The sequence below is a fragment of the Mirounga leonina genome, unplaced genomic scaffold (genome assembly GCF_011800145.1).
Source record: "Mirounga leonina isolate KUSES-001 unplaced genomic scaffold, KU_Mleo_1.0 Mir_129, whole genome shotgun sequence".
Lineage (NCBI taxonomy): Eukaryota > Metazoa > Chordata > Mammalia > Carnivora > Phocidae > Mirounga > Mirounga leonina.
The window spans coordinates 71,746,852-71,773,727 of NW_023270323.1; the positions used below are offsets into that span (position 1 = coordinate 71,746,852).

General features: G+C 43.3%; 1 long non-coding RNA gene across 7 annotated transcripts; it reads right to left on the reverse strand.

Annotated features, from left to right (window-relative positions):
• Positions 1–272: 272 nt before the first annotated feature.
• On the reverse strand, positions 273–26,779 carry LOC118010702. 7 transcript variants are annotated; one of them, XR_004679305.1, is made up of 7 exons: positions 26,405–26,779; positions 20,053–20,166; positions 6,192–6,383; positions 5,640–6,103; positions 3,898–4,019; positions 2,461–3,088; positions 273–626 (listed from the first exon to the last, which is right to left on the reverse strand). It is a non-coding gene; the product is annotated as an uncharacterized LOC118010702 (long non-coding RNA). The 7 variants fall into 7 exon arrangements; XR_004679302.1 differs by adding an exon at positions 24,048–24,126 and having other exon boundaries at positions 5,640–6,383; XR_004679299.1 differs by having other exon boundaries at positions 5,640–6,383.
• Between the last annotated feature and the right edge of the window lie 97 nt (positions 26,780–26,876).

Below are 26,876 nucleotides of genomic sequence, written 5' to 3' on the forward strand. Positions count from 1 at the left end.
ACGGTGGCTACAGTCATGCTTCCCTGGCTCTTCCCCAAGTCCACAGCTCTGGGACTCTCTGACCTTGGGCAGTTCAATGTTGCTGCCTTTTTGAAAGGAATCACTCCCAGTGTACAACCAAGAACAGCTTCCCCTGAACCTCTGAGGAGCTCTGGGGCGGCTTCTCCTTCTCCCTTTCCTCTCTTCAGAGACACTAAGAAAGGCGAGAGAGCAGGACAGAGACTTGGGGGGTGGGGGGGCGCGGGTAGAGTCAGGAAAGAGCGCACAGGGGAGGCACTGCCGCAGTTTATTTAGCATGGTGTAGGGAAAAAACACTTCAGTGTCTCCTCCTTGGACGCAGTCTGGCACCTACTTCCAATTCCATCATTTTGCAGCAACATAAACTTGGGATGAGATGCTCATCCTCCCAGAGCTATCATCTCATCCTTTGCAAAATGGTTCCTGTTGTGAGGATGTCCGGAGTCCCAGCAGGTACAGGGCCAGTCAGGCACAGAGATGAACACTACCCCAAGACTCATTCTCTTCCTCTTTTAGCTTTTCTTAACTTTAGCACCATCCATGAAGGTCCAAAATCTGCCCTCTTCATATTTGTTTGTTTGTTCTGCCTTCCAAATCCTGGGTCTCTTCTGCAAAGTAAAACAAAGAGAGAGAGAGACAGAGAGCACGCGCTGTGAATTTTCATAATTTAAGGCTTTTCTCCTAATACCTGATTATGGAAAGTGATGTATGGAGGCCCAGTGGAATGACAAGGGAGAAGAAAAGGGGGGAAAAAAGACTTTACACCAGCAAGCCCAATAATCAGCCCTTTTGAATAATCATTAGCAGCCTGCTGGAAGCTCCAAGTCCCCAAAAGGTTTTCGGGATGAGAGAGTAACACCATGAATCTAGAAAATGTGGTGCATTTTGTGCATAGATTTGAATTGGAGAATTCTTGGTTGGTTTTGCATCTGAAGCTGGGGACCTGGAAGAAGGCACAAAGAAAAACAGAGAAACACTTCCCCCTGCTGGCAAGATGGTAAATAGCAGCATAGATGTAAAAAAATTTCCATGAGCGTGGATGTAAAAAATTTCCACTCATGCCCTAAATGTTTGCAAAGGATTCACTACGTGCATTTGAATTTGAATTTTATGGAATGCATTTTTCCCATCTGAAGCTACCTTCAAAGGTTGTAAAAGTGATCAAAGAACAGAGGTCTGCTTTCCAATGACTATGTTCTTCACTAGACATTTTGTTACTTCTTTTCTTGAACAGGAAATACATTGACATGATCTTAAAATCAAAACCATATAAAAGTTATAAACTGAAAAATGTCACCCTTGTTTCTGTCTTCCTTACCCACACTCTGATGCTTTTATTAGATTTTTTTATGTAAATATCAGCAAATGCGGCTCTATAATATTTTTTTTCCTTCTTTCTCAAACAATGGGTAGCTGTACAACACTGTTCTGCATATTGCTTTTGTCACTGACCACCCTATCTCAGAGAAGTTTCATTTAAGCTTCCTTATTCTTTCTTCATCGAGCATTTAAATACAGAAAAAAATACATTGCCAGTTGGGAAACCATATACATTGGTTGACTTAATTGCAAAATGTGAGTGATTTAAAATTTTTAGTATGGAAATGACCTTCGGCCCACATCACCCACAGACAAACACTGTCCATGACCCTTTGTAATATACTTGTCTCCTGCTTAGATTTTTAAGCTGGTGCTCCTGCGGATTAGCATCTCTCGCCTTGGTACCCACTGCGTTCCGTGCCAGAACAGAGCTTTGTCACCACTGAACTTTACAAGCTGGCGCTCAGAACTAAAAAGGCTTCATGCCACCAAGATTTCTATTAAAAACCCAGGGTGAAGAAAAAAGCCTTTCGCTTCAGCTGAAATGCTCTCGTAAAGGGCAAAATGGAAAATACAAACACCGCTGCCTTTTTGCTGGTTGGATAGCCATCAGCACCTCCCGAACGTGGCAGTGGGAGCCAGGTTTGGCTTATTATATTTGAAACAGAAAATGGTGCTTCCAATGCAGACAGCAAGCCAGTGAGATTGTCAAGATCAAAAAAAAAAAAATTATCTATAATAAACACTGACTGTACAATTAAATTATACCAGTCAGAAAAAAGTTTGATTCTCTGCAACTGGCTTTTCCAGAAAATTCACCCTCAAATCAGTCTGTGCCATTGCTCAGCATCCAGCTGATCAATTTCCTTTTGTCAGCCAGCATCCTGCAACATGTCACTAGTAAATACGTGAGTGCCCACGCACATTTCCACGGTCCACCCTAGAGGACCCACATCTTCAGTGCTAGTACACAGACATCTTACCATCAAGGAATTGCTTCTCTCTACCCAAGGGCTTTCCCTGGCTACAGAAGTATGCAAGGCAGAACAGAAGTGCCAGGACATGAAGGTCCCCACAGAGCAACGCTCAAGCAGTGAGGGATGAAAATAGGTAGATACATACCATATACTATTCAGCCCCCTTGCCTCTTGCTGGAATGATGCTGAAGTGTGTGGCATCCAGGCCTTCAGGGGGACACAAGCGCAAATGAGCCCCAAGTGCTCACAATAGTGAGCCACTCATTAACACATTCTTTATTGGCTTTTTCTCCTTCTCCACTCTCTTGCTTTCTTCCTGGGATCACCTCCTAAGACAATCTAGGTCCAATTAGGAGACAGAAACACATAGTAACTCACGCAGAGCAAGTTGAGTACAAAGAACCATTATGCTAGAGTAACCGTAAGATACAAGGAGACTTCATAAGGCACCCTATGGCTTCAGATGAACACCCATGGAAGAATCAGACTTGGGAGGGGTCCAGACATCTTTGGAGAAGGTGTGGCTCTGCCCACCAGGGAGCAGAGAAGTCTGCTGCTTTGGCCAGGCTGGGGGCTGGTCCAGAGGTGCTTGTGAGTACAAGAGGCCATCCTCCAGAGAGCATGCGAGAAAGCAGACAACCAGAAACTGATCTTAGGGTGTGGAGTCAGGGAGTCAACAGAGCCAGGAGTCCTTCAGAGACTGTGTCTGTCCTGCAGGCTCTGGTTTCCATGTTGAAGGGGATGCACGAAAGTTATGACCACCTTTGTGGAGGCTGCAAAGTTGCAAAAGGGCCACGTTACTAATGACACACTATACGTTAATTAAATTGAATTTAAATTAAAAACATTTTTTAAATGTCATCTTCTGTCTTCCCCCTTTTCAACCCAAATTATAGCCCCAAAGTTCTTCTTAGTATCAGGATGCTCTGAGCTACTCAGCATAAGACATTTTGTCTTGACTCTGACTCAGGACAGCTTTGGTGGGGAAGGGTTTAGAAGGACACTTGGCCCTGGAAAAGGATTGTCTGAAGCATTGGAAACAAAAGATAAAGCTAAACTAGTGCTTCTCTGCAGAGAAAAGTTCAAAGGAAGAATTTCTACAGCAATGTGATGCACCAATTTCTGTTGGTACTTAAATAAATGAGCCTTAAAGGGGTATAATAATAGCTACATGTGCCAAGGATTTGTATTCATAATCTTGTTTAATCCTCCCAGCAAGTCTTTAAGGTAAATGTTATTTTCCATCTCAACTTCACAAATGATGAAACAAAAGCTCAGAAAGATTAATCAGTTTGCCTAAGATCAGAGCTAGGATTTGAACCCAAATCTACTTGATTCAGTGACCCAGCTCCAACTGCAATTGTGGATAGAATCTTCATTTAGATCAAGAAGTCAGGAGACTGTGGTCCATGCATAACCTCCAAGTCCCTGAACGATCCAGGGGGCAGTTCTCCCTTTCCCAAGATTTCCCCATCCATAGAATGAAGGTATTGAATTAGAACCGTGGTCCTCATGGGGGTGGTACCAAGGATATTTTGGAAATTTGGGGGGATAGTTGGCACTGTGATAAGAGGGTACTCACAGGCATTTCATGGTTGAGGACCACGAAGATAATTCTGTTCAATGAAGAATATGTGTCATGCCACATATATCCCACAGAATGTTCCAGTAGTTGAAGAAGTTTTGTGAATCTAGACCCCAACTCTATTTTACGTAAAGAAAGAAAGCATCCTTACACAGTTTTAACAGACAATTAATTTTCCAGAACCAATTGAGGGAAGATTGTACTTTCTTTTATTAGAAATATTACCAAGAGTTTGTCACCACTTGGAAAATTACATTACCAACAACAGTGCAATTCAAGACAGGAGTGACAAGATCATGAGACCTCTCTCACCTCACTCTGCATTTGTATGGATCACAGATAGAGTTGCAAGTATCTGTGTATCTCATTGTGTCTTCTGATGCAGTCATCCCCAGGCATTTGTATATTGAAATCCTCATTACCTTACTATAAATTACTTTCTTTAATTTTTCCTTTGTAGAATAGTTAGAACGCCATATTGATTAAAAAGAAAATACCTGTGTAGACAGGTTGTAACATTCAAATGTTACAAATGACCTTTGTTTCCGGATATTTAAGGAGGCTTTATAAAATATTTGTTTTTAAAATAAAGAAATCTTTTTAAAGGTGGGGGGCGCCTGGGTGGCTCCGTTAGTGGAGCATCCGACTCTTGGTTTGGGCTCAGGTCATGATCTCCAGGTCATGAGATCGAGCCCTACCTCGGGCTCTGTGCTTAGCGGGGAGTCTGCTTGAGATTCTCTCTCTCTCTTCCCCTCCCCCACTTTGCACGTGCACACTCTCTTTCTCTCTCTGTAAAATAAAATAAACAAATCTTAAACCATTTGTTTTAAGATGGGTGTTCTGGGCACAGGGAGAGAGATTCTGATCTCCATTCACTGAAACATGACAGCCCCAATACAAAGCTGAAAACCAAAACGCACAATATGCAAATATTTTCATGAGCTCACAAAGAGCTCATTAGCACTGACTCTGGGCCAGGAGCTGCTGTGGGTCCTGGGGATGTAGCATAGATGGAGACCTAAGCCCCTGACTTTGTGGAGCTTCCACTGGAAAAGGCAAAGCCTCATGTCTAGTAAAGTTAAATAGTCACCGAACCTGTGGTTCGGTATAGTAGTAAGTACAGACTGAAGAGGATAAGGGTATATATTCACCCAAAGACATTACAAGAATGTTGATAGCAGCTTTATTCATAATAAGCAAAAACTGCAAATAATCCAAATGTCCCCCAAGAGGAGATTAGATAAATAAATTGTGATGTATTTGTAACAATGGTTAAAAAAAAAAAGTACTAATATGACATGATAAATCTCACAGACATTATGTTGAACGAAAAGCAAGACACAAAAGCAAAATTACTATAAAATGCCATTTTTGTGAAGTTAAAGAACAGTAAAAATTAATCATATAGGATAAGTATCAGAATAGTGGTTATCTCTGGGTGAAGAGGTTATTGACTGAGAAAGCACACAAGGGAACCTTCTAGAAAGGTGAGAAAGTTCTGTATCTTAATCTGACTGATGGTTATACAGGTGTATTTAAATTACCCTGGTGTATTTAAAAAGTTCACAAACTGAACACAAAATTAGTGCACTTTGACAAATGTTAAATTTCTTAATTTTACCTCAGTTTTTTTTAATGGACTCTATTTGAACACCCCAGTTTAACAAGTTAGTAACTGCAAATAAAAGGCCTCTGGAATAAGAGTTCTGGGTTCAAGTCTCATTTCCACCACTTCCTACCTTGTGAGAACTTGAGAAATCTACTTAGCCTGTCTGAGCAGAGATCTCCTCATTTATAGAATGAGGATAATAACTCAATCATCTTCAGTTTGCAGAGAGGATTCTAGACGTAACACGTGTAAAAGCACCTAACACTTAACAGCTATTGTGCTTGATAGCTCTTCATTCTTTCTCCAGGAATTTCACACTCCCTTAGCTTTGACTTCCCCAAAGCAGGGTTTGTGTCCATGATGGTGAACGTGGGATGGGCGCGTCCCCCACTGTCCCTTCCTGCGCCGGAGGATATGGTTAATCAGTGACGCTCCTCTTCCCTGCTGACCACTAACATCCATCTCCACAAGGTTCTCCCTGAAGCTGCACCTTCCATGAGGGCTGGCACATGAAATAAAACCTATGTACCATCCTGACCCAGGTCATATTCATCTTGGCCTTGTCTGTAGCGTCTGGTTCAAAGACTTGTCGAGCTTGTGAAAAATGATAAAAGAACTGATATTTATTTAGCGTCTAAAGTTCAACAGACTCAGGCCAGGGTTATATATACATATAGGGTACCTCTTAAATCTTCACAAAAATCTTGTGAGAGAAGCGTAATTCTTGTTGAGTAGTCAAAGAAAATGATGCCCAGGCTTATTGAAGTCAGGAGCACCAATCCACAGATCACAGGTGGCTAAGGCAGATTCAGATCCAGGTCTGTCTGTCCCAACACCCGAGGTCTGTCCACCATGGCATGCCACGCTTCATCAACTATGGAAAACCAATGCATGTCTAACATTAGACAAAAGATAATTATGGAAGAATCATTCAGAATCCAGGACAAGGAAAACAGACAAGCATGATGCCATTAGGAGTGAGTTAAAAAGAAAACATAGGAAATGATTTCATGCCAAGAAGTAAATAAAAATAAGTGAGCCCTGATGGTTACAAAGGAGGAACACAGAATCAACAGTCTGCAACAGTAACAATTTATTGGCTGCTAATTCTGCAGATTTGCTTTTTCAAACATGAGCACATTAGGTATTCTGCTAATGGAGCGGAGAGCCCCTTGGCTAATCCCAACTGAAGTCCAGCTACACACTCTCTGCAAAGCCCTGCCTATTTTTCTTGCTTTCAGTTTGGTCTGCTTTCCTGCCATTTCATGTACCTCATCAGAGACCAGAGGTGGGAAAACAGAGCTGGCCCCTGACAAAACAGAGCTCTTTGCTGGGGAAGACTGAGAAGACCCAGTGGGCACAGACCCTGTGCTATTTTGAATCTGGAAATATAACGTTGTAATGCCCTCTCTTCTGAGGAGGCAGAGAAAACAGGAGAAAAGACAGGGAGGGGTGAGAATGCCAGAATGTTAGAGCCAGGAGGACCTGAAGATGCCATTTTGCCCATTTCCCCAAATGCCAATCATGACTGCCATATTCCTATACCATCTGGACTATCACTTCCTTATTCTCTTCCTTTAAGTAAGTCCACTTACTTGACTGTATTGACCCTCATCCTAGGCAATAGATCAGTGAAATTATACACTTGATGTGCTAGTTGTATTTTTCCTTACAGATATTAAAATAAATATGGTAACTATGAAAGTTAAAAATATTCATCCAAAACCACAATGAGGTATCACCTCACACCTGTCAGAATGACTAAATCAAAAACACCAGAAACAACAAGTGTTGGTGAGGATGTGGAGAAAAGGAAACCCTGATGCACTGTTGGTGGGAATGTAAATTGGTGCACCCACTCTGGAAAAAGTATGAAGGTTCCTCAAAAAATTAAGAATAGTAAGAGTACACTTTTATCGTGATAAGCACTGAGTAATGTATTGAATTGTTGAATCATTATATTGTACAAATGAAACTAATATAACATCGTATGTTAATTATACTTCAATAAAAAAGAAACAAAAAAAATTAAATATAGAACCATAATATTATCCAGCAATTCCACATCTGAGCATTTATTCAAAGGAATCAAAACCACTATTTCAACAAAATATTTGCACCCTCATTTTCATTGCATCATTATTTATAAGAGCCAAGACATGGAAATAACCCAAGTGTCCACTGATGGCCAAATGGATAAAGCCAATGTGGTATGTATATACAATGGAATATTATTCAGTCACGAAAAAGAACAAAATCCTGCCAATTGTGATAATATGGATGAACCTTGAAGGCAGGAAATATCTTGAGCCCGAGGCCTCTGACATACATCTGGAGATCTCTGTATTACCCTGTGCCCTGCTAAAGCTTTCCCCCTGGGCCAAGGAGATGGCCCGTGGTCTCCCTCCTCCTCTGGCTCCCTCCACACCTTCTGGTCTGGAACAACCTTTGAAGTGAGAGAAGAGGCAATCTGGGCCAGGAAGGAAGCCAGCACGGTGGGGTTTGGACAACCATGGCCAGGGTGTTACTGTTCTGAAAGCTCTGTGCACTGAGAATGTACAACTGATGCATGAGAGCTTCAGGGGAATAGGCACAACCCAGACCATTTGGGCCCCCTGACAGACATTTCAGCTGGTGGAAGCATCTAGAAACACACCCACCAACAAACCCAAATCCTACTCCAGAAGCACTGAAGAATAATTTGAGACAGCTTCCACATCTCTGTCTCTTTCCTCAACTCCTCCCCGTTTCTTCTGACCCCATCTCTCTCCGGCCATGCCGCTTGGCATCCCTTCCTTGGGATCTTTCTCTCTCAGGGCATCCAGTATCTTTTCGCATGGAGAGCACGCCAACCTCTACAATCTCCCCACCCATCATGCTGCTCCAGGCAACACAGGCAGGCCGCCTACCCTGCTGGCGTCGGAGTCTTCCTCTTCTGAAGGCTGGAGGTGGGATCATAAATGACGAAACCTGAACCATCTTTTTCTGTCCACCAGATTTTAGCTCAATATAAGCAGTCGTTTTCCAGAGCAAGAGGGAGAGAGAGCAAATAACACAGGGCCCATAGCCTGCCTTTCAGTGAAGAGCCCCATCGCTCTAGCTAATGTGACTTCTCTCACTGGTGATCCTGTGAGAACCTGTGACCATGGGCTTGTATTGGTCGGGGGTCAGGACCACCACACTGACGACTGCATGGGGGGGCTGTAAGAGGAGGGAATATGACTCGGTCATGGGGTACTCGCTGTCCAAAGGGGCAACTCTGATTAGATGCTGATTAGCATAACTAATTAGTAACAGACATAATAATAAGACATTGCAAGTTGCTCATTCCACATCTCATTTATTATTCTCAACCGCCCTGCAAGGTTGCCATTCATATCAACCCCATTTATGTGGACCAGGTTGCCCAGAAGAGACTGAATCCTAAAATTGGTTGAAACTAAGGAAACTACCATCTGGAGTGTTTTGTGTGGTTTCTCATGCTAAAACCTTGAACTTACTTTTGGGGCAAGTTGTCCTTTGTCTTGGAAATAACCATTTCGGTAATCCCTCTGGGTTACACATATGCAAAGTAAGTTCATTCCTACCCACTGATTTTGGGAAAGGGGTTGTTTTAGTGGAGAGGGTGCTTGGGGAAAGATTGTGTTTAGAAGAGAGAGACTGATAAGTAGTGATAATGGATCCTCTCTCATACATTTCTTTAAATTTTTTGTTAATTAATTTATTTTTTTACATTTTTAAATCTGTATGAATCTACACAATGGGCGAAGAAGCCTTCTGGAAGAAGAGGGTTTGGTGTTTATCTACTAATTACATGTATTAGAACACATCTGGTGGACAAGGGGGGACCCACATGAGGCCAGATAATGGGAAGAAAAAGAAGGGTCTCCAAGAGGAAATTCATGAAGAGGGAAGAGTATGGATTGAGCACCCCAAGCATAGTTTGTTGGAGCAGAATGCTGGTTCTGAGCCATGAGTGGATGATGCTGTAACTCATGACACTGCTCTCTGGGTACTGGGCCGTGACCTAGGAAATATGGGTGCTCTGGGGTGAAGTGGAAAAGCTGACATCTGATGGGCCATGGGCCTGGCAACCCAAGCCAATCAGAGTGGGGTATCCCTAGCCAAAGGTAAACCAAGAGAAGGACTATCATGCACTGTTCTTTTTTTTTTTTTTAAGATTTTATTTATTTATTTGACAGAGAGAGCACAAGTAGGGGGAGCAGCAGTCAGAGGGAGAGGGAGAAGCAGGCTCCCTGAGGAGCAGGGAGCCTGATGGGGGGCTTGATCCCAGGACCCCAGGATCATGACCTGAGCCAAAGGCAGTTGCTTAACCAACTGAACCACCCAGGCACCCCCATCATGCACTGTTCTGAGGGACCATTTCTGCTGACCATAGAGACAGCCCAGCTTCAGTGTGGGGACAAGGATGGCAGGTATTGTTTGATGTAGGGAAAGACGTTAGGGTTCAAAGCCAACGGCCAAGAAAGAATTCTTGAGATGTCTTTGGTGCAAAAAGGTGGTTTTATTAAAGAACGTAGACAGGACTCTTGGGCAGAAAGAGCCACACTGGGGTCATGAGGAGTGGCCCTTTATATGCTTTCAAGTTGGGAGGGGGTTAGGGATAGCCTAAGTCTCTAAGGAATTTTGGAAGCAAGGTTTCTAGGACCTTGAGGGGGCTAGCTATTGTTGAGAAAAGGTCATTTATTACTGCCTAGTAAAACCCTAGTCATGAGACCCTTCAGATATGTATATCAGTGAGCCATATGCATTGGGGATGATTGCCAACATGTACCTTGGGGGATAGAGATAAAGGAAGTTTCCAAAGGAATTTTTATATGTTAAAGTAGACTTACAGGATCCCGGGGGTTGGGCTAAGATTACCTGTTGCCTTTAGCAAAGTATTAACATCGAGGCAGCTGAGTTCCTAGAGGAAGGTCACTCTGCCTGTTTCAAGGACTTGTCAGTAGGCTATAAGTAGTAAGGACATTTAATAATTTTCCTTCTTTGTTTCCCACATTATTGTTCTTCTCCCCAGCAGAGCCCCAGTGGCAGTTCTGGGCATCTCATGAAAGGCCCCTGAAGACAAAGGGTGGAGCAGGGAAGAGACTGCACTGCCTGCTAATCTGAGCAGGTGGAGGATTGCGGGGCACAAAGTGACTGTTAGCAAAGGGCACAAAGAGACTGTTGTATTTATATGAGCTGTTGAGGTCCAGGGACTTCCAGGTTATGAGCATAGAGGCCAACTGAGGCTTAGAGACGCTTAATAAGAGGATCTCAGCAATTCTTAACCCTCACTGCTCACAGAATTACCCAGGGAGCTTCTAAGACAAGCTGATGCTGGGGCTGAAACCCAGTCCAACTGAAATCAGTCTTTTGGAGTGGAGCTAAGGCATCAATAACTTTTGAACAGCTCCCTACGTGAATCTAATGTGTGGCCAGGTTGTGAAGTATAGGACTAACTCAAGATAGATGCGTAGATGAGAGAGAGATGCCCCCATTTTATGGATTAGGAAGCTGGGGGCTAGAAATTCAAATGAGCAGCCCCAGGTCATTCAGCCAGTCAGTAGCAGAAAAATATGTCACATCTAGGTCTGTGTGATTGCGGACCCCACGTTGATTTTACTCTATCATGTTGCTTTCACGACTGAAGAATGAGAAAAAAGGAACCAAGATGACAAAAGAGAACAGAAACACCCTCCAAAACTTTAGCTTCCTACCTATGAAAAACACCCTTGCAGTGAGTAAAGGGAGGGTTTTGCACTGCCCCACACAGAATACTCCTGCATATCAGTGAAAAGCCATCCAGGCCAAATCAACATATTTCGAGAAAGGCTTCTTTCTCCCCACTTCTTTGTAGCTGAAAATGTCAAGCTCAGAGCACTCGAGGTATCACTGGAGGCAGGCATTCCATGAGAGGGAGAAAGTACGTGGCTGGTGTGACTTGGAACCCAGGGAATCCCACCTGCACTTGGGCTCCCAGCCCCAAGGAGCTCAGACAGAGACCGCCACCTTGTGGGAGAAATAATGGAAGAGAGGCTGCTTCCTGGGCCTCAGACATCGCCAGAGATGCGGGGCCTCTGGGCACTGTCCGAGTGTCTGTGAATACACAGTGAATTTCAGTTAGAGCTTCATTTAGAATTTCAATCAGAGCTATCATTTACTGAAAGCTTACTATGCACCAAGTTCTAAGCAAAGCCGTTCATGGGCACCCTTCACGACCCACCCCCCACCAACCCCAAACGTTCACACACAAACCATGGAATTGGCGGTATTCTCTTCATGACAGTGATGAGGAGACAGGCCTAGAGATGTGGATAATTGACTAGCTCAAGTCACAGAGCAAGTAGCGATGAGCTGGGATTCAACCCTGGGCTCAGGACGGGAGGTGGGGGATGATAGTGACCCTCATTTGCTATCAGGAATGTGGGGTCCATTTGACTACAGAACTCTTGGCAGAGTATGTGATGGAGAAAAATACAGGCAGGAAAATTAATGCCAGCCAAAAACCTATCCTAACAACTGTCCCACTGTCTTTCTATATCTTCTCCTTGGTCTGTAACTGGGCAGAAAAAAAGGGTGAACCTGAGGGGCACTTGAGTGATGTGCTGGTAAGTATTTAAAAACTGACTCTGCGTTAAGCGTCTGCCTTTGGCCCAGGTCATGATCCCAGGGTCCTGGGATCAAGCCCCGCATCCGGCTCGCTGCTCCGCGGGAAGCCTGCTTCTCCCTCTCCCACTCCCCCTGCTTGTGTTCCCTCTCTTGCTGTGTCTCTCTCTGTCAAATAAATAAATAAAATCTTTTTAAAAATAAATAAATAAATAAAAATAAAAAATAAAAACGGACTCTGTTGGGGAGGGGCAAACCCTCATTTGTGGCATTTTCCAATTTCTGTGGTATAAATATTCCCACTGTGGCCAATTTCAAGCTACCAAGTTAGCATCAACTACTTCACAAATTTCCTGAAAATTTAACATAAGCTTGTTGTTTGAACTGTCTCCAATACACCTATGGAATCGATTCCAGCCTAAGAAAATAATACTGGGTAGTCAGAAGTAGGGACCTCCCCTATCCCGGTCCAAAATAACCCAGAGTGTTTTAGCATCCCTCGGTGATCTCATTTAGGTTTCTTCTCACAAGGGCTAAGGCGTAATTTACTTCATTTTGGCAGACCACACAACCTGGTTGTGAGATTGGCATTGCACGCAGAATGCTAATGAATGAAAGATCTGGGTTCCGTGGGCTGAAAATTCAAGTGAGTGACATCCTAGACCAAAAGAATAGGTTTCATGAATCCAACTGGAGAAAAGGTCCATCCAAATCAAGACTGGGTTCAATTAATGAAGGAACAAATTAGAACTCTTAAAAATGAAAAAGCAGAGTGAGAGTGGAGATGAATTACATATATATATATATAATATTCTATATATATGCACTCTCTCTTGGTGGAGGAGAGGAGGTCACAATGAATCACAGCATATTAGTCTTTGAAAATCAATATGAACTTAAACAGATAATAATGGGATTTCTATAAAAGAAAAAGGAGTATGGTAGGGGCACCTGGGTCGCTTAGTCAGTTGAGCAGCCAGCTCTTGGTTTCGGCTCAGGTCATGATCCTGGAGTCATGAGACTGAGCCCCACATGGGGCTCCACACTCTGTGTGGAGTCTGCTTGAGATTCTCTCTCCCTCTCCCTCTGTCCCTCCCCCTGCTCATGCTGACACTCTCTCTCTCTCTAAAATAAATAAAATCAGGAAGAAAGGAGAAAAGAAAGAAAGAAGAAAGAAAGAAAGAAAGAAAGAAAGAAAGAAAGAAAGAAAGAAAGAAAGAAAGAAAGAAAGAAAAGAAAGAGGAGTATGGTAACCAGGGATGATGCTTTCCCTTGGGTTCAGATTCGCTTTGTTGCTTCTTAGAACACTAGGTTAAGTTTGGTCTTCCTGAGAGGAAGTACAGTGGAGTGCCTACCTTCACAGGCTTTTGGGTGGTGATCTGTGGCATTGATCAAGTCACGTGACATTTGTAAGCCTCAGTTTCCTCATCTGTAGAATGGTGGTATTGATGATACCTTCAAACCAGCTTTTCAGGTAAACTGAGTGTGAATATTTATCCACATTTTATTTCAAGTTGTTGGCAAGGGAAAAGACTTCAAGAACACTAGTGCAAAGGTTTTCTTTGGGGAGGAAAACAAACGTGATTTAACGAACACTACTTGACTGGAGGTTTAAAAGATGAATGTGTGGTTTACAGATTATTAGGATAGCATCAGGCTTAAAAGAGCATTGCACCTTTGAATATCTGGTTAAAAGTTATTGGGTGCACCTAAAGAACAAGAGTTAGCAGAATAGAGTCAATCTAACTTCCCAGAAGGACTCTAAATCCCATTAAACTCCATCAGAAAAAAAACACCAGCGCTTTATCAGGAAGGCTAGATCCTTCCCAAGGGGGCTAAAAATCACATCAGCCCACAAATCTCTGCCCCGGATCAGATTTGGAATGATTTCCTTTCATGGTAACCATCACATTGGGCTGGTGTGAGGATTAAATGAAGTGCTAACAGCAGTTAACATCTACTGAATGTTATCCTGCACCAGGACCAGTGGTGAGCACTTGACATCCATTATGAAATCATGTCATTCACCAGATTAAAATTCTCCAGGGGCTTTTCCCTGCACTTAAAAGACAAAACACATTTCCTATCCTTGATGTCAAAGCCCTATATGATCTGATTCCATCTGCTACCCCTTTACCCCTTGCCCAATATCCTCCAGCTGCAATGACTTTATTTCTGCCCTCAAACACAATAAAGCTGATTCCTGCCCCAGGACCTTCACACTAGCTGTTCTCCCTGCCAGGGCTGCTCCTCTTCATTTTCTCATGGCTGGCTTCCCTAGAACATTCAGGTCCCAGAAAGACCATCCCTAACCTACAAGCTGCTATCCCCTCACCTCGATCATATGGCTCTATTTAATCTTCTGTAGGGCCCTTATCTCTGTCTGATATGTTATTCATGCATTTAGTTGTTGACCAGCTAATTCCATTGGAATGGAAACACTGTTATGACAAGGATCTGTCTGTCTGGCTTACCTCCTTTCTCTCTGACATCTAGAACATTTCCTGACAGGCCCCTGGGTGGCTCAGTCAGTTAAGCTTCTGCCTTTGGCTCAGGTCATGATCTCAGTGTCCTGGGATCGAGTCCCACATTGGGCTCCCTGCTCTGCGGAGAGTCTGCTTCTCCCTCTTTCCTCTCCCTTTGTGCTTTCTCTTTCTCTCCCTCTCAAATAAATAAATAAAATCTTAAAAAAAAAAAAAAAAAGAACATTTCCTGACATGTAGTAGGAGCCCAAAACATACCTGTGGAATGAATGAATCTCTCAATCATATCTTCTTCCAAACCCTATGGTTGCTATATTATTCTTTGTATTTAACTAATAAGAAAACAGCACAGAGAGACATGGAACAATTTGCCCATGGTCATACTGCTAGAAAACAGCAAAGCTGAAATGCAAACCCAGTTGTCACTTCAAAGCCCCCAGGCTCTACCCCTTCATAGTCATGCCTGTAAAAATAAACTTCTTCACTCATATAATCTATTTCATATATTACACATTTAGTCTAGGAAATTGGAATAAATCTGCCTTTGCTTTAGACTTAAATTTGTTCTTCTGCATTCATTAGTCAAAGGGCTATGTACTATTTTATGTAAATCAAAATAAAGAAATATGCTCACTTCAGGAGTGAATATTCTATATTTGTATGACTATATATTTCCTATGTCTGATCTTGAAAATTAAGCTTGCTTACTTACTTACCCATGCCTTCCACACCCCCTGCCCATCCAGTGTCCGTCATCTCTCTTAAAACCAGGTTCAAGCCTGCCTTCCTACAGAGTGCTTGCTTCACCTCTGAACTCAGCCCACCCCAGCACCCTTCCATATATGTACACATTTATTTTTTTTTTCCATTTTTCCCTCATTTATTACATGATCCGACTGCACTTATTTTACTTCAAATATATATTATAATTTAAATTGCAGCTTAAAAAATAGGTATTTGTACAAACAGGTTTGTACCTGCCAAGCATGTTTTGTCTTTACAATGAGCACTTTGGCTCCTTGAGAATGGGGCCCATGCCCACTGGGCTTCCTGTATTAGGCAAATATCTGTATGGGACCAACAAGATAGTAGAGAACATCTGTTCAGTTGCCTATTAACAGAAAATGTGAATATATAAATAAAAATTCACTTTCTTCTCTCTTCCTTCCTTGTTGAAATGTCTAGATTTGGGGAACACAGATACTTTCTTTATTGTAAAACTCACTGTTTAACCACCACTGTAACTTGTTCAACATATTTACCACATCAAAGTGTGTATTTCTGATAACCTAAAATAGTAGAAATTCAAGTTTACATTCAATCAAAAAGAATTCTGACACCTATTCAGGATTTTTTCTTTTTTTTTTTTAGAAATGTCGTCAGGGAGGCACAGAGGGAGAGGGAGAGAGAGAATCTTAAGCAGACTGCACGCCCAGCACAGAGCCCAATAAAGGGCTTGATCTCACGACCCTGAGATCAAGACCTGAGCTGCAATCAAGAGTCAGCGACAGGGCGCCTGGGTGGCTCAGTTGGTTAAGCGACTGCCTTCGGCTCAGGTCATGATCCTGGAGTCCCTGGATCGAGTCCCGCATCGGGCTCCCTGCTCGGCAGGGAGTCTGCTTCTCCCTCTGACCCTCCCCCCTCTCATGTGCTCTCTCTCATTCTCTCTGTCTCAAATAAATAAATAAAATCTTAAAAAAAAAAAAAATGAGTCAGCGACACTCAACCTACTGAGCCACCAAGGCACCCCAGCTAGTCGGGGTTTTATTATCATTTTTTTTTTTAATGGTTACCTGAATCTCACCTGTTAATTATGATCTCACTCTTTGTCACAGAGTGTGTAAAACATTTGAACAAGCTCCTGACTTAAATCCAGAGAAGCACCATTGTTGGTTTAGTATTCATTGCCAAAAATAATTACTGATGAATATTTTATTCAGCTTTCTTTCAAGAAGTGAGCATTTATCTTGTCTTTTTCCAACTAACTTTGATATCTCTTGAGGCATATGGTTCAGCTCCATGGAAATCATTCTGGAGTCACATCTTTGTTGCAAGAAAGTTCCTGCATTTTAAGAGTTGTCCCCACTCAACCCATAGCCTCCCTGAGTAACTGAGGCACTAATATGAAAAGAACAGTTCATCTGGCTTGAAGAATATCACATTTGTACTGATGCTGTGATGCACACCAGCATCAATTAGCAGGAAGTGTGAGGCCAAGGTGGTTTTACAAAGGGGTGGACACTGACGAACGCTGGTGTTCATTAGGCTCCTGCGCACCTGCCACCACTTTCCACCATCCCTTCCCATTTTAGTCCCCTCCCATAAGCATAGCAAGGCACACTCCATATTAAATAACGGGACTTTCATCAGTTAGGATGTCTTTTGCAATTTGTTTCACAGAACCAAATGATGACTAGGACAAGTAACCAGGCTGCAGGAATATGTGGAAAGCAGGTAGAGCCTTCGCTGTCCATCTCTCATCTGCGCTTCACTCTGTGGGTTGGTAGTTTTGTTTTCTTTTTTTTTTCCTCCCACAGACTGGCTCTGTCCATGTGGAACAGGATCTGGTGGTTGACTTCTCCAGATATGTGTTTACAGCATGGCCACCAGAGAGGGACACCAATTACCTTCAAACGTCCCAAAGACAGTTCTAATTGGTGCAGCTCAGATCAAGGGCTTAACCCTGGATTGTTAGCTGTTGTCAATAAACCTCTATATTGTCCTCATTGTCTACAAAGAACATGAGTCACCAGTGTAATCAGTGCCATTTGAATTTAAAGCCAACAAAATTGGATGCAACCTGAGACAGGCAGCTGGCCACCCAGACTGCTCCCCATGGCAATGGCTCAACTGGGTCACCACAGTGTGGGCCCAGCCTTCAGTTTTGCAAGGCCAGAAGGTGAGTATCAGGACACAAAGAATGGATCTGAATCCAGGTAATTTCACAATTAACCAAGCTCTTAGAGCTTTGTGCATAAAAATCATTCTGGCGGCTGGAATTAAAATAAAAACTTAAAATCATTCATGGGAAGAGGTATTTCCACCCAGTGGAGAGATTCCTATATGTGTTGAACAGTACCTTTTCTTCCTATAGTAAACTTTTTTTTTTTAAGATTTTATTTATTTGACAGAGAGAGAGAGAGCACAAGCAGGGGGAGCAGGCAGAGGGAAAGGGAGAAGCAGGCTCCCCACTGAGCAGGGAGCCCAATGTGGGGCTCAATCCCAGGACTCTGGAATCATGACTTCAACAGACTTGAACATTCAACCGACTGAGCCACCCAGGTGCCCCTCCATAGTAAAATCCAAATGTGAAGCCAAATATGCCCCAAATGTTACCTAATGATCACAGAGTCATAAGAGGAACAACTAAGATCATCTAATTGAACTTAATGGCTGGCACCTAATAGCTGAAGGGGTTCAGAACAAGTGTATCCCAAATATGCTCCTTTAGCATGAGGATTATTTTGAACCAAAGGTAATCAAAACCCAGCAGATTCAGGAAAAGCTCTTTACCTCCACCTCAGCTGCGTAAGTTTACATGGGAAAGGAAGCCTATAACAGGAAGAGAACTATTACCAGAAGACACTTTTTTTTTGAGTTCAGCTTTTTATTGACAAAGGAAACAGTCAACAAAACCAAAAGACAACCGACAGAATGGGAGAAGACATTTGTAAATGACATATCAGATAAAGGGCTAGTATCCAAAATCTATAAAGAACTCATCAAACTCAACACCCAAAGAACAAAGAATCTAATCAAGAAATGGGCAGAAGACATGAACAGACATTTTTCCAAAGAAGACATCCAAATGGCCAACGGACACATGAAAAAGTGTTCAATATCGCTCGGCATCAGGGAAATCCAAATCAAAACCTCAATGAGATTCCACCTCACACCAGTCAGAATGGCTAAAATTAACAAGTCAGGAAACGACAGATGTTGGCGGGGATGCAGAGAAAGGGGAACCCTCCTACACTGTTGGTGGGAATGCAAGCTGGTGCAGCCACTCTGGAAAACAGTATGGAGGTTCCTCAAACAGTTGAAAATAGAGCTACCATATGATCCAGCAATTGCACTACTGGGTATTTACCCCAAAGATACAAAAGTAGGGATCCGAAAGGGTACGTGCACCCTGATGTTTATAGCAGCAATGTCCACAATAGCCAAACTGTGGAAAGAGCCAAGATGTCCATCGACAGATGAATGGATAAAGAAGATGTGGTATATATATACAATGGAATATTATGCAGCCATCAAAAGGAATGAGATCTTGCCATTTGCAACGACGTGGATGGAACTGGAGGGTATTATGTTGAGCGAAATAAGTCAAACAGAGAAAGACATGTATCATATGATCTCACTGATATGAGGAATTCTTAATCGCAGGAAACAAACTGAGGGTTGCTGGAGTGGGGGGTGGGGTGGGAGGGATGGGGTGACTGGGTGATAGACACTGGGGAGGGTATGTGCTCTGGTAAGCGCTGTGAATCATGGAAGACTGTTGAATCTCAGATCTGTACCTCTGAAACAAATAACGCAATATATGTTAAGAAAAAAAAAAGGAGAAGAAGAAGGTAGCAGGAGGGGAAGAATGAAGCGGGAGAAATCGGAGGGGTAGATGAACCATGAGAGATGATGGACTCTGAAAAACAAACTGAGGGTTCTAGAGGGGAAAGGGTTGGGAGGATGGGTTAGCTTGGTGATGGGTATTAGGGAGGGCACGTTCTGCATGGAGCACTGGGTGTTACGCACAAACAATGAATCATGGAACACTACATCTAAAACGAATGATGTAATGTATGGGGATTAACATAAGAATAAAAAAAAAAAAGAGTTCAGCTTTTTAGTGGACATGTTACCAAAAGACCAAAGCCCATGTCATCATCAGACTCCTCAGATTTTTCTTTCCTTACTTCCACTTTCTTCTCCTCAGCTGGGACAGCAGTGGTGGAGGGGGCAGGAGCTCCTGCTGGGGCAGGTCCACCAGCCCCTATGCTGAAGCAGAAGCTCCGGATGTTGACATTGGCCAAGGTCATTGCAAACAAGCCTGGCCAGAAAGCTTCACTGTTTACACGGGCTGCTTTACTGAGGGCATTGATCTTACCCTCCATGACTGTCACCTCATCGTCTGGCAGATTAAGGGCTCAGAGGCTGCAGGTGAGCTCCAGGGGGAGGCCAGACTGCAGGCAACTGCTGGGTGGGTGCTGCCAGGCACCATGCTAGTTGCTGATGAAGGAGGGCCTCACCCCAAAGTGGCCTCACCTTCCTCTGAAGGACTGAGCACCTTAGTGGCAACTGAAGAAAGGGGCTAGAAGATCCCTTCTTCCCTAAGAAATTTACCTGCCGAACGGGGCAAGATTTGTTCTCCAAACCTGTCTCGCCTTCTTTCCCTTCCTATCCCCTGACCCCTACCTCTTTTCTTAGCTAGGATGTTATATAAGCTTCTGTTACCTGGCTGCCCTTCAGGTCTCATGTTCATGGAGCTCTTGTATGCATGGAATTACATTTGTTTTTCTCCTTTAAGTCTGTCTCATGTCCATTTAGTTGTTTGACCAGCCAAATAACCTAACAGAGAAGAAGGGAAAATTATTCTGGCCCTACATAGCAAATACATCCTCTCCATAGACAGTGCCAATTCTAGACACTCTGGATCCCTCCCTTTCATAGATGCCTGTCAGCCATCTCCCCTCTGAAAATATTCCTTACTCCGAGGTCAAATATTCTTATTTAAGTATGCAATTTGTTGCTTATAATCACTATTTTCTCCTCCTCAGAATTTCTGCCTAGATTCCACCTAGACCTGCACTGGATTTAAGGTATTCAGATAATATCACATAATTTCTACGGCTCTTCCTTTCATTTCTCCTTTTCATAATTTCCTTCCTGGAGGTGTGACTTTTAGTTTTCAGGGCACCATCTACCATCTAGAATATTCAAGAAACATATACACACACTAAAGCTATTTTTAAAATAAAGACAATCCAGCACCTGGGTGGCTCAGTTGGTTAAGCATCTGCCTTTGGCTCAGGTCATGATCCCAGAAATGATCCCAGGGTCCTAGGATGGAGTCCCGCATTGGAGTCCCAGGAGCATCAGAGTCCCGCATTGCATGGGGCTCCCTGCCCAGCAGGGAGTCTGCTTCTCCCTCTGCCCCTCCCCCCTGCTTGTGCTCTGTCTCTGTCTCTCTCTTTCTTTCAAAAATAAATAAAATCTTTTAAAAATAAATAAATAAAATAAAGACAATCGTCATGAAAACTATAAATGCAAAGCTCCTTTCCGTCTTTATAAGCACATAAAGAATATCTTTTATTTCAAGCCATCTGCTATAATGTCACCACAATTGTCAAAATAGCCAGCAACTCAGTAACATTTATAGACACTGGCTCCTTAACTTTATAATAAATCTCACTTTTTTAAAAAAATTTTATTTATTTATCTGACAGAGAGAGACACAGCGAGAGAGGGAACACAAGCAGGGAGAGTGGGAGAGGGAGAAGCAGGCTTCCCGCGGAGCGGGGAGCCTGATGCGGGGCTCGATCCCAGGACCCTGGGATCATGACCTGAGCCAAAGGCAGATGCTTAACGACTGAGCCACCCAGGCACCCCAATAAATCTTACTTTTGCTAATCTGATTGCTATCATTACCAGTTTAAATCTTAAGAGCAGAGAAATATGAAAAAAGCGATGTTACCTGCATTAAAAGAGTATCTTCTTGTGAAGAAAAAAAATGTTCACACTGGGAAACATGGAACAAAAATATGGCAAAAAGGCAATCATTTAAGAGAAAGATAAATGGCCATCAGGGTTCCCCAAAAATAGATGAGAAAATTCATATTTTAGAATTCTATCTTGGTATACCCACCACCTCCCTCCCCCAAGGCCAAGAGCAATTTCTTCACAAAGTAGCAGCAAATCTGCATGTATCTTAATGGACAGTTTTTGTTTTTGTTTAAAGATTTTATTTATTTATTTGACAGAGACACAGCGAGAGAGGGAACACAAGCAGGGGGAGTGGGAGAGGGAGAAGCAGGCCTCCCGCTAACAGGGAGCCCGATGTGGGGCTCGATCCCAGGACCCTGGGATCATGACCTGAGCCGAAGGCAGACGCTTAACGACTGAGCCACCCAGGTGCCCCTTAATGGACAGTTTAATGTTAACTGATGGACTATATCACAGAATATTTCTAACACAGATGAAATAAATATCCCATAATAAATGAACATCTATTATACTCAAAGTGTGTACCCAGTACCATACTAAAGACCTGGTTTTTTACCTTGATTATATTCTCATTTATGGCACACTCTGACCCTTTTCCTTTATAGCCTGATCTTTCCTCAACATGCAGAGCTTTCCCTTTCTCTCTCTGTCTGAACTCCACCCATTCTTTTTTTTTTTTAAGACTTTATTTATTTATTTATCTTAGTGGGGAGGAGCAGAGAGAGGAGAGAATCTCAGATGCTGGGCTTGATCTCAAGACCTGAGCTGAAATCAAGAGTCAGATGCTTAGGGGCGCCTGGGTGGCTCAGTCGGTTAAGCATCTGCCTTTGGCTCAGGTCATGATCCCAGGGTCCTGGGACTGAGGCCCAAGTCAGGTTCCCTGCTCAGCGGGGAGCCTGCTTCTCCCCCTGCTTGTGCACGCTCTCTCTCTCTCTAAAGAATAAAAACAATCTTAAAAAAAAAAAAAAAGTCAGATACTTAACCAACTGAGCCACAGAGGCACCCCACAAACTCCACCCATTCTTAATGATTCCCTTCATCTGGGCTGCATATTACAAACCACTGTCATTTATATGACTTGGCTACCCTGTGAATTAGGCATTATCCTCTGTTTAGAGAAGTAGCAATTTGTTATCTAGGGAATGGCAGTTCTCGAGAACAGGCTTCCCAGCTGGAAAGTCTCACAACCACACCTTTGCTGCCTGCCTCCTTCCAGCCTAGGGGTTGGCAAACTTTTTCTATAAATGGCCGTATGGTAACTAGTCTCACCTTTGCCATCTCAACTCTAGCCTTGCCGCCAAAGCAGCCAGACAATGGAAACAAAGCAAACCCAGTGGGCGTGGCTACATTCCAGTGAATATTTATAAAGACAGGTAAACCGAATTAGGCCTGTGGGGTGTGTTTTGTCTAGTCTGATGTTTCTCCATGGTGATCCATCAGCATTTGTTGAAAACAGAGTCTCAGGCCGTGTCCCAGAACTACCGAATTGGACTCTGGGCATGGGGCCGGCACTGTGTGTTAACCAGCCCTCCAGGAGATTTCTGACTCATGCTAAAGTTTGAGAACCACTGCTAATCTACCTGATTACCCACACAGGACTCTCAAATAAAGTATGAATAACTAAGGTGACTGATACGTCCCACTTCACCAGAAAGTGTCCCTTACCTGTCTCCCACCCCTCTCCCACCCCTCCTGATTTCTCTCCTCTGGAATTCCTGCCCCAATATCCCGGGGGCTTATGTAGCCCAACCCGGTTCTCTGCTGCCATTCCTACTATCTTGCTGTCCCAGTCCCATTATTCATTTTCCTACCAGCTAGGTCTCAGCTGCCTTCCTGAATTCTGCAGCTCTTTCAGATAACATGCTCACACAGCCCCCATTTCCAAAGCACCCTCACTCTTGAGCACTCCCAGACTGGCAAGGAATAAGGAGGTTCCCAGTGTGCCAAATGTTGCCCTGGAAGACCCCTCCCCTTCTCTACCTTACCATCCCCCTGTGCCACCCACCTCCATGTCCTGACCCCAGAGCAAGTGGCAATTCTTTCAAGTTCCTTCAAGAGAAAAAGCAATCCCACTTCTCACATTCACATTTGATAACGCTTTGCCCAACTACTATCTCCTTTTATACTGCAGCAGAAATAGAGGGATAGCTGTGAGCTGGGAGTTTGCTGTGAAAAGGCAAGTAATACTTGTCCTCTCCCACACAACCTTACAAAAACTGTTACAAGAACTTAATGGGTGCTTGAACCCCACCTGAAAACGTGTTCTATTGTCATTGGAAACGGAAACTTTCAAGGTTTCAACTGGGCTTTGTGTTGACAGAGGGTCATTTAGGAAATGATATTGGTCAATCTTTTAATTATGAAAGGCAAGGCCTAGGGCCTGATTTGGAGTGGGGAAGCCCTGGGGAGGTGAGGGAAGGAACCTGCCCAGTAAGCCAATGGGCTTCCTTGGGGGTTAGGAGATAGTCATAAACCAATGGCTGGCCTTCACTGCATTAGCCCTCAGAGACAGGGTTTAGAGGATGGGGTAGGGGTGAGGGGTTTAGGCAGGCTGGTCTGTAGAAGAGGGGAAATCACAGGGCCCAGACATTTGGCAGGAGTGTGGTGTCCAAGGATACAAATGGGTCCCAGTAAGTTGCTATCATAATAAATAACTTCTGTATTTAGCAACATACTGTATCATTCCCCTCATTTCCAAAGTATTCATAAAATTTGTTAACTGTCACCTTAGCATCAGACTTAGGAAACAACAGGAGAGCTCAATCACGGTCACCGAGAAAAGCATTTGATCCTTGTTGGAATGTTCTGAAATCAGACACAGTGGGATAGGGGAACAATGGCAATTTTTTTTTTAAGACCTCACACCCTTACTATCGGCAAAAATTACATTACTGTTTCTAAACAGTCACAGGAGTGATTAAAGCAAAGAGGTCATTGTTAAGAAATGATGACTGCCTAAAACAGGCTTTTTTTTTTTTTTTAAGATTTAAATATATGCCATTTCCCCTCCAGGTATTCACAATACTCATCTCTAAGATCTGTCTTCAAGAATAAAAAGTACCTTTGAGCAGTCAAAGCAGTACAGATCAGTGACCCTCATTCTTTTCAATGTAACTAGCTTATAAAGCTGCAAAATTGTTCAAGTTATATTGTATCTAGTCTGTGCGTACCCAGTGTAACTTGAAGCCATGGATACAAATAGCTATTTCTTTTAGATTCAGTGTGTGTTACTGAGTAAGACAGTTAACACACATTTTATAAAATCAATTGTGAATCATCTATTTACATTATAATCAGTTCTCAACTTACTACATTTTAGAAAATATTTAGGATTTTCTAAATGTTATTCACGAAACAAAAAATTATTTTTTTTAAGATTTATTTATTTATTTGAGAGAAAGAGCAAGCGAGCAAGCTCAAGTAGGGGGGAGGGGCAGAGGGAGAGGGAGAAGCCACTAGCCACTGAACCAATTTATTTTTAGCAGCAAATGCCTTATTGTTTCATTGTATTTTTAAAAAGTTAGATCACTGTGACTAACTAAATTTATGGAGTTTTGCTGAATTTTTATGGATGATTCTTAGTTATTCCCCAAAAGCTGAATAAATTTGATACATGCACCCATATATACCAAAGGCCATGCCTTTTATCATACTACATGCGTAGTAAATAACATCTACTTAGCAACATACTGTATTGCATTGTTGATAATTAAGGGAAACATCATATTCGTATCTTATTTTCACTATTAATTTTGAAAATGGATAAAACAATTATGTCTTACACTATTTTAATCTTCATTGCTCCTAGTAATCTCTGACTTTTTCTCTCTGCAGTCTTCATTATAATCCTCAAAACGCTTGACACTTTATTTGAATTGAAACAATGAGGCAAACTGTTTCTCACAGAAAGTAAATTGGATCTGGCTAGTTTGATGATGAAAACAGGCTCTGTTAATTAGGGTATACCACAAACATTTTCCATGCCTGACAAAGTTTCAACTTGAATGAGCGGTATCATCAGCTGCAAAGTTTTGACAAAAACAAAACTGAACTATGGGATAGCAAAACAAAATTTAAAAAAGCATTTTATCTGAAACCATTTAAGAAAATGAACAATGTCTAGATTTCCCCCAAACTTTTGAATATATCAGGTTAAACAAGGTACATCTCACTGAAAAAAAAAAGTCTCATTCATAGTCATTTGATACTTTAATAAAGTCTACTTGGTATATTTCCCAGTAACTGAAAAAGTGGAACAATAAGGACTACATAAACAAATCCTTCCGCAAGTCAGGTAGTTTTCAAATTCTTTGCTTTCAACAAAAAGGAAGGAGGGCTGCATTGAACAGTGAACTCATAAGTCATCAAACCTAATTTTTTGAGATCAAGAACTGAGTGACATTGCTACAATAAAACTCCATTCCCAGGTATAGTACTTAGTTATATGAACACGGTTTTTCGGGGCATACAGCTGTAAAAACTAGAAATAAGAATAAAAGTTAAAAAAAAAAAATAGAAGTGATTCTCAGCCCTCCAGCAATAAGACACAGTCATCCACAGACATACGCATCTGTAAAAGCAACAATATCCACTTCACCAAGAGATGCACTTTCCAATGAACTTTACATTTTACTGAATAATTAGGAAAAATGCTTATTTTACTTCGATCGTGCACGCACAGTAATTTTAGAAATAACTCAGTCCAGAATCGGGCGATCTGCGTGCTGTCTGTGTAACCTTGGGCATTTTACCTAACGTCGCAGTCTCCTGATTTGCAAACTGAGCTCAGGACTAAGACGCAGCTCAGCGCTGCTCTGAAGAGTGAAGGAGTGGACGCATTACCGTAAGAAGCGCTTAGCGCCACGCCGGGCACACGGTGCGAGCTTTATAAACGTTTCCTGTTGCTACCCAAGTAATCGACAGCAAACGCTCACAGCTAAACGCCTGCGGGTTTGTCTTCACGGGCAGGAAGGTGCAGGAGGGGGGGAAGGACCACAGGCACACTCGGAGAGTGAGGGGGGACGCCCACGGAGAAAAAGGATGGCGAGAGAGAGCGAGAGACACGGGAGGCCGCTGCAGCTACCTGCCTGGAAGAGAAGCGGGCCGGGCCACCGGCTGAGAGCTAAGACGGGCAGGACAGTTGGGATGAGCAGCTCCACCGACGCTTCGCGCTATAAACGTCTACGGATGCCTATGGGTCGCGACCGCTCCGCCAAACAGAAGCAAGAGCGTCAGGCCTAAACGCCGCCGTGAGGCCCCCGGCCAGCTCCGCGCGGGCGCCCAGTCGGCCCCGGCTCGCGGAGTCGCGTGGCTCGCACGCGCGACCACCGCGGAGTGCGGGCTCTGGCTTCTGGCCCGGACCCCGCGGCTCGCTGGGCTGCGTCGCCGCCGCTTCCGCCGCAGCCCGGCCTCGCGAGGGCGCCCGCGGGCGGCCGGAACTGGCCCCTCGCGGCCCCCGTCGCCGCACCTCCCTCGCTGTTGTCACCGCCTTTTCCTCTCTTCCCCTGGTTCCCTTTCACTTCCGGGGTTGCTCCGGGTCCGCTGGTTCCGTAACA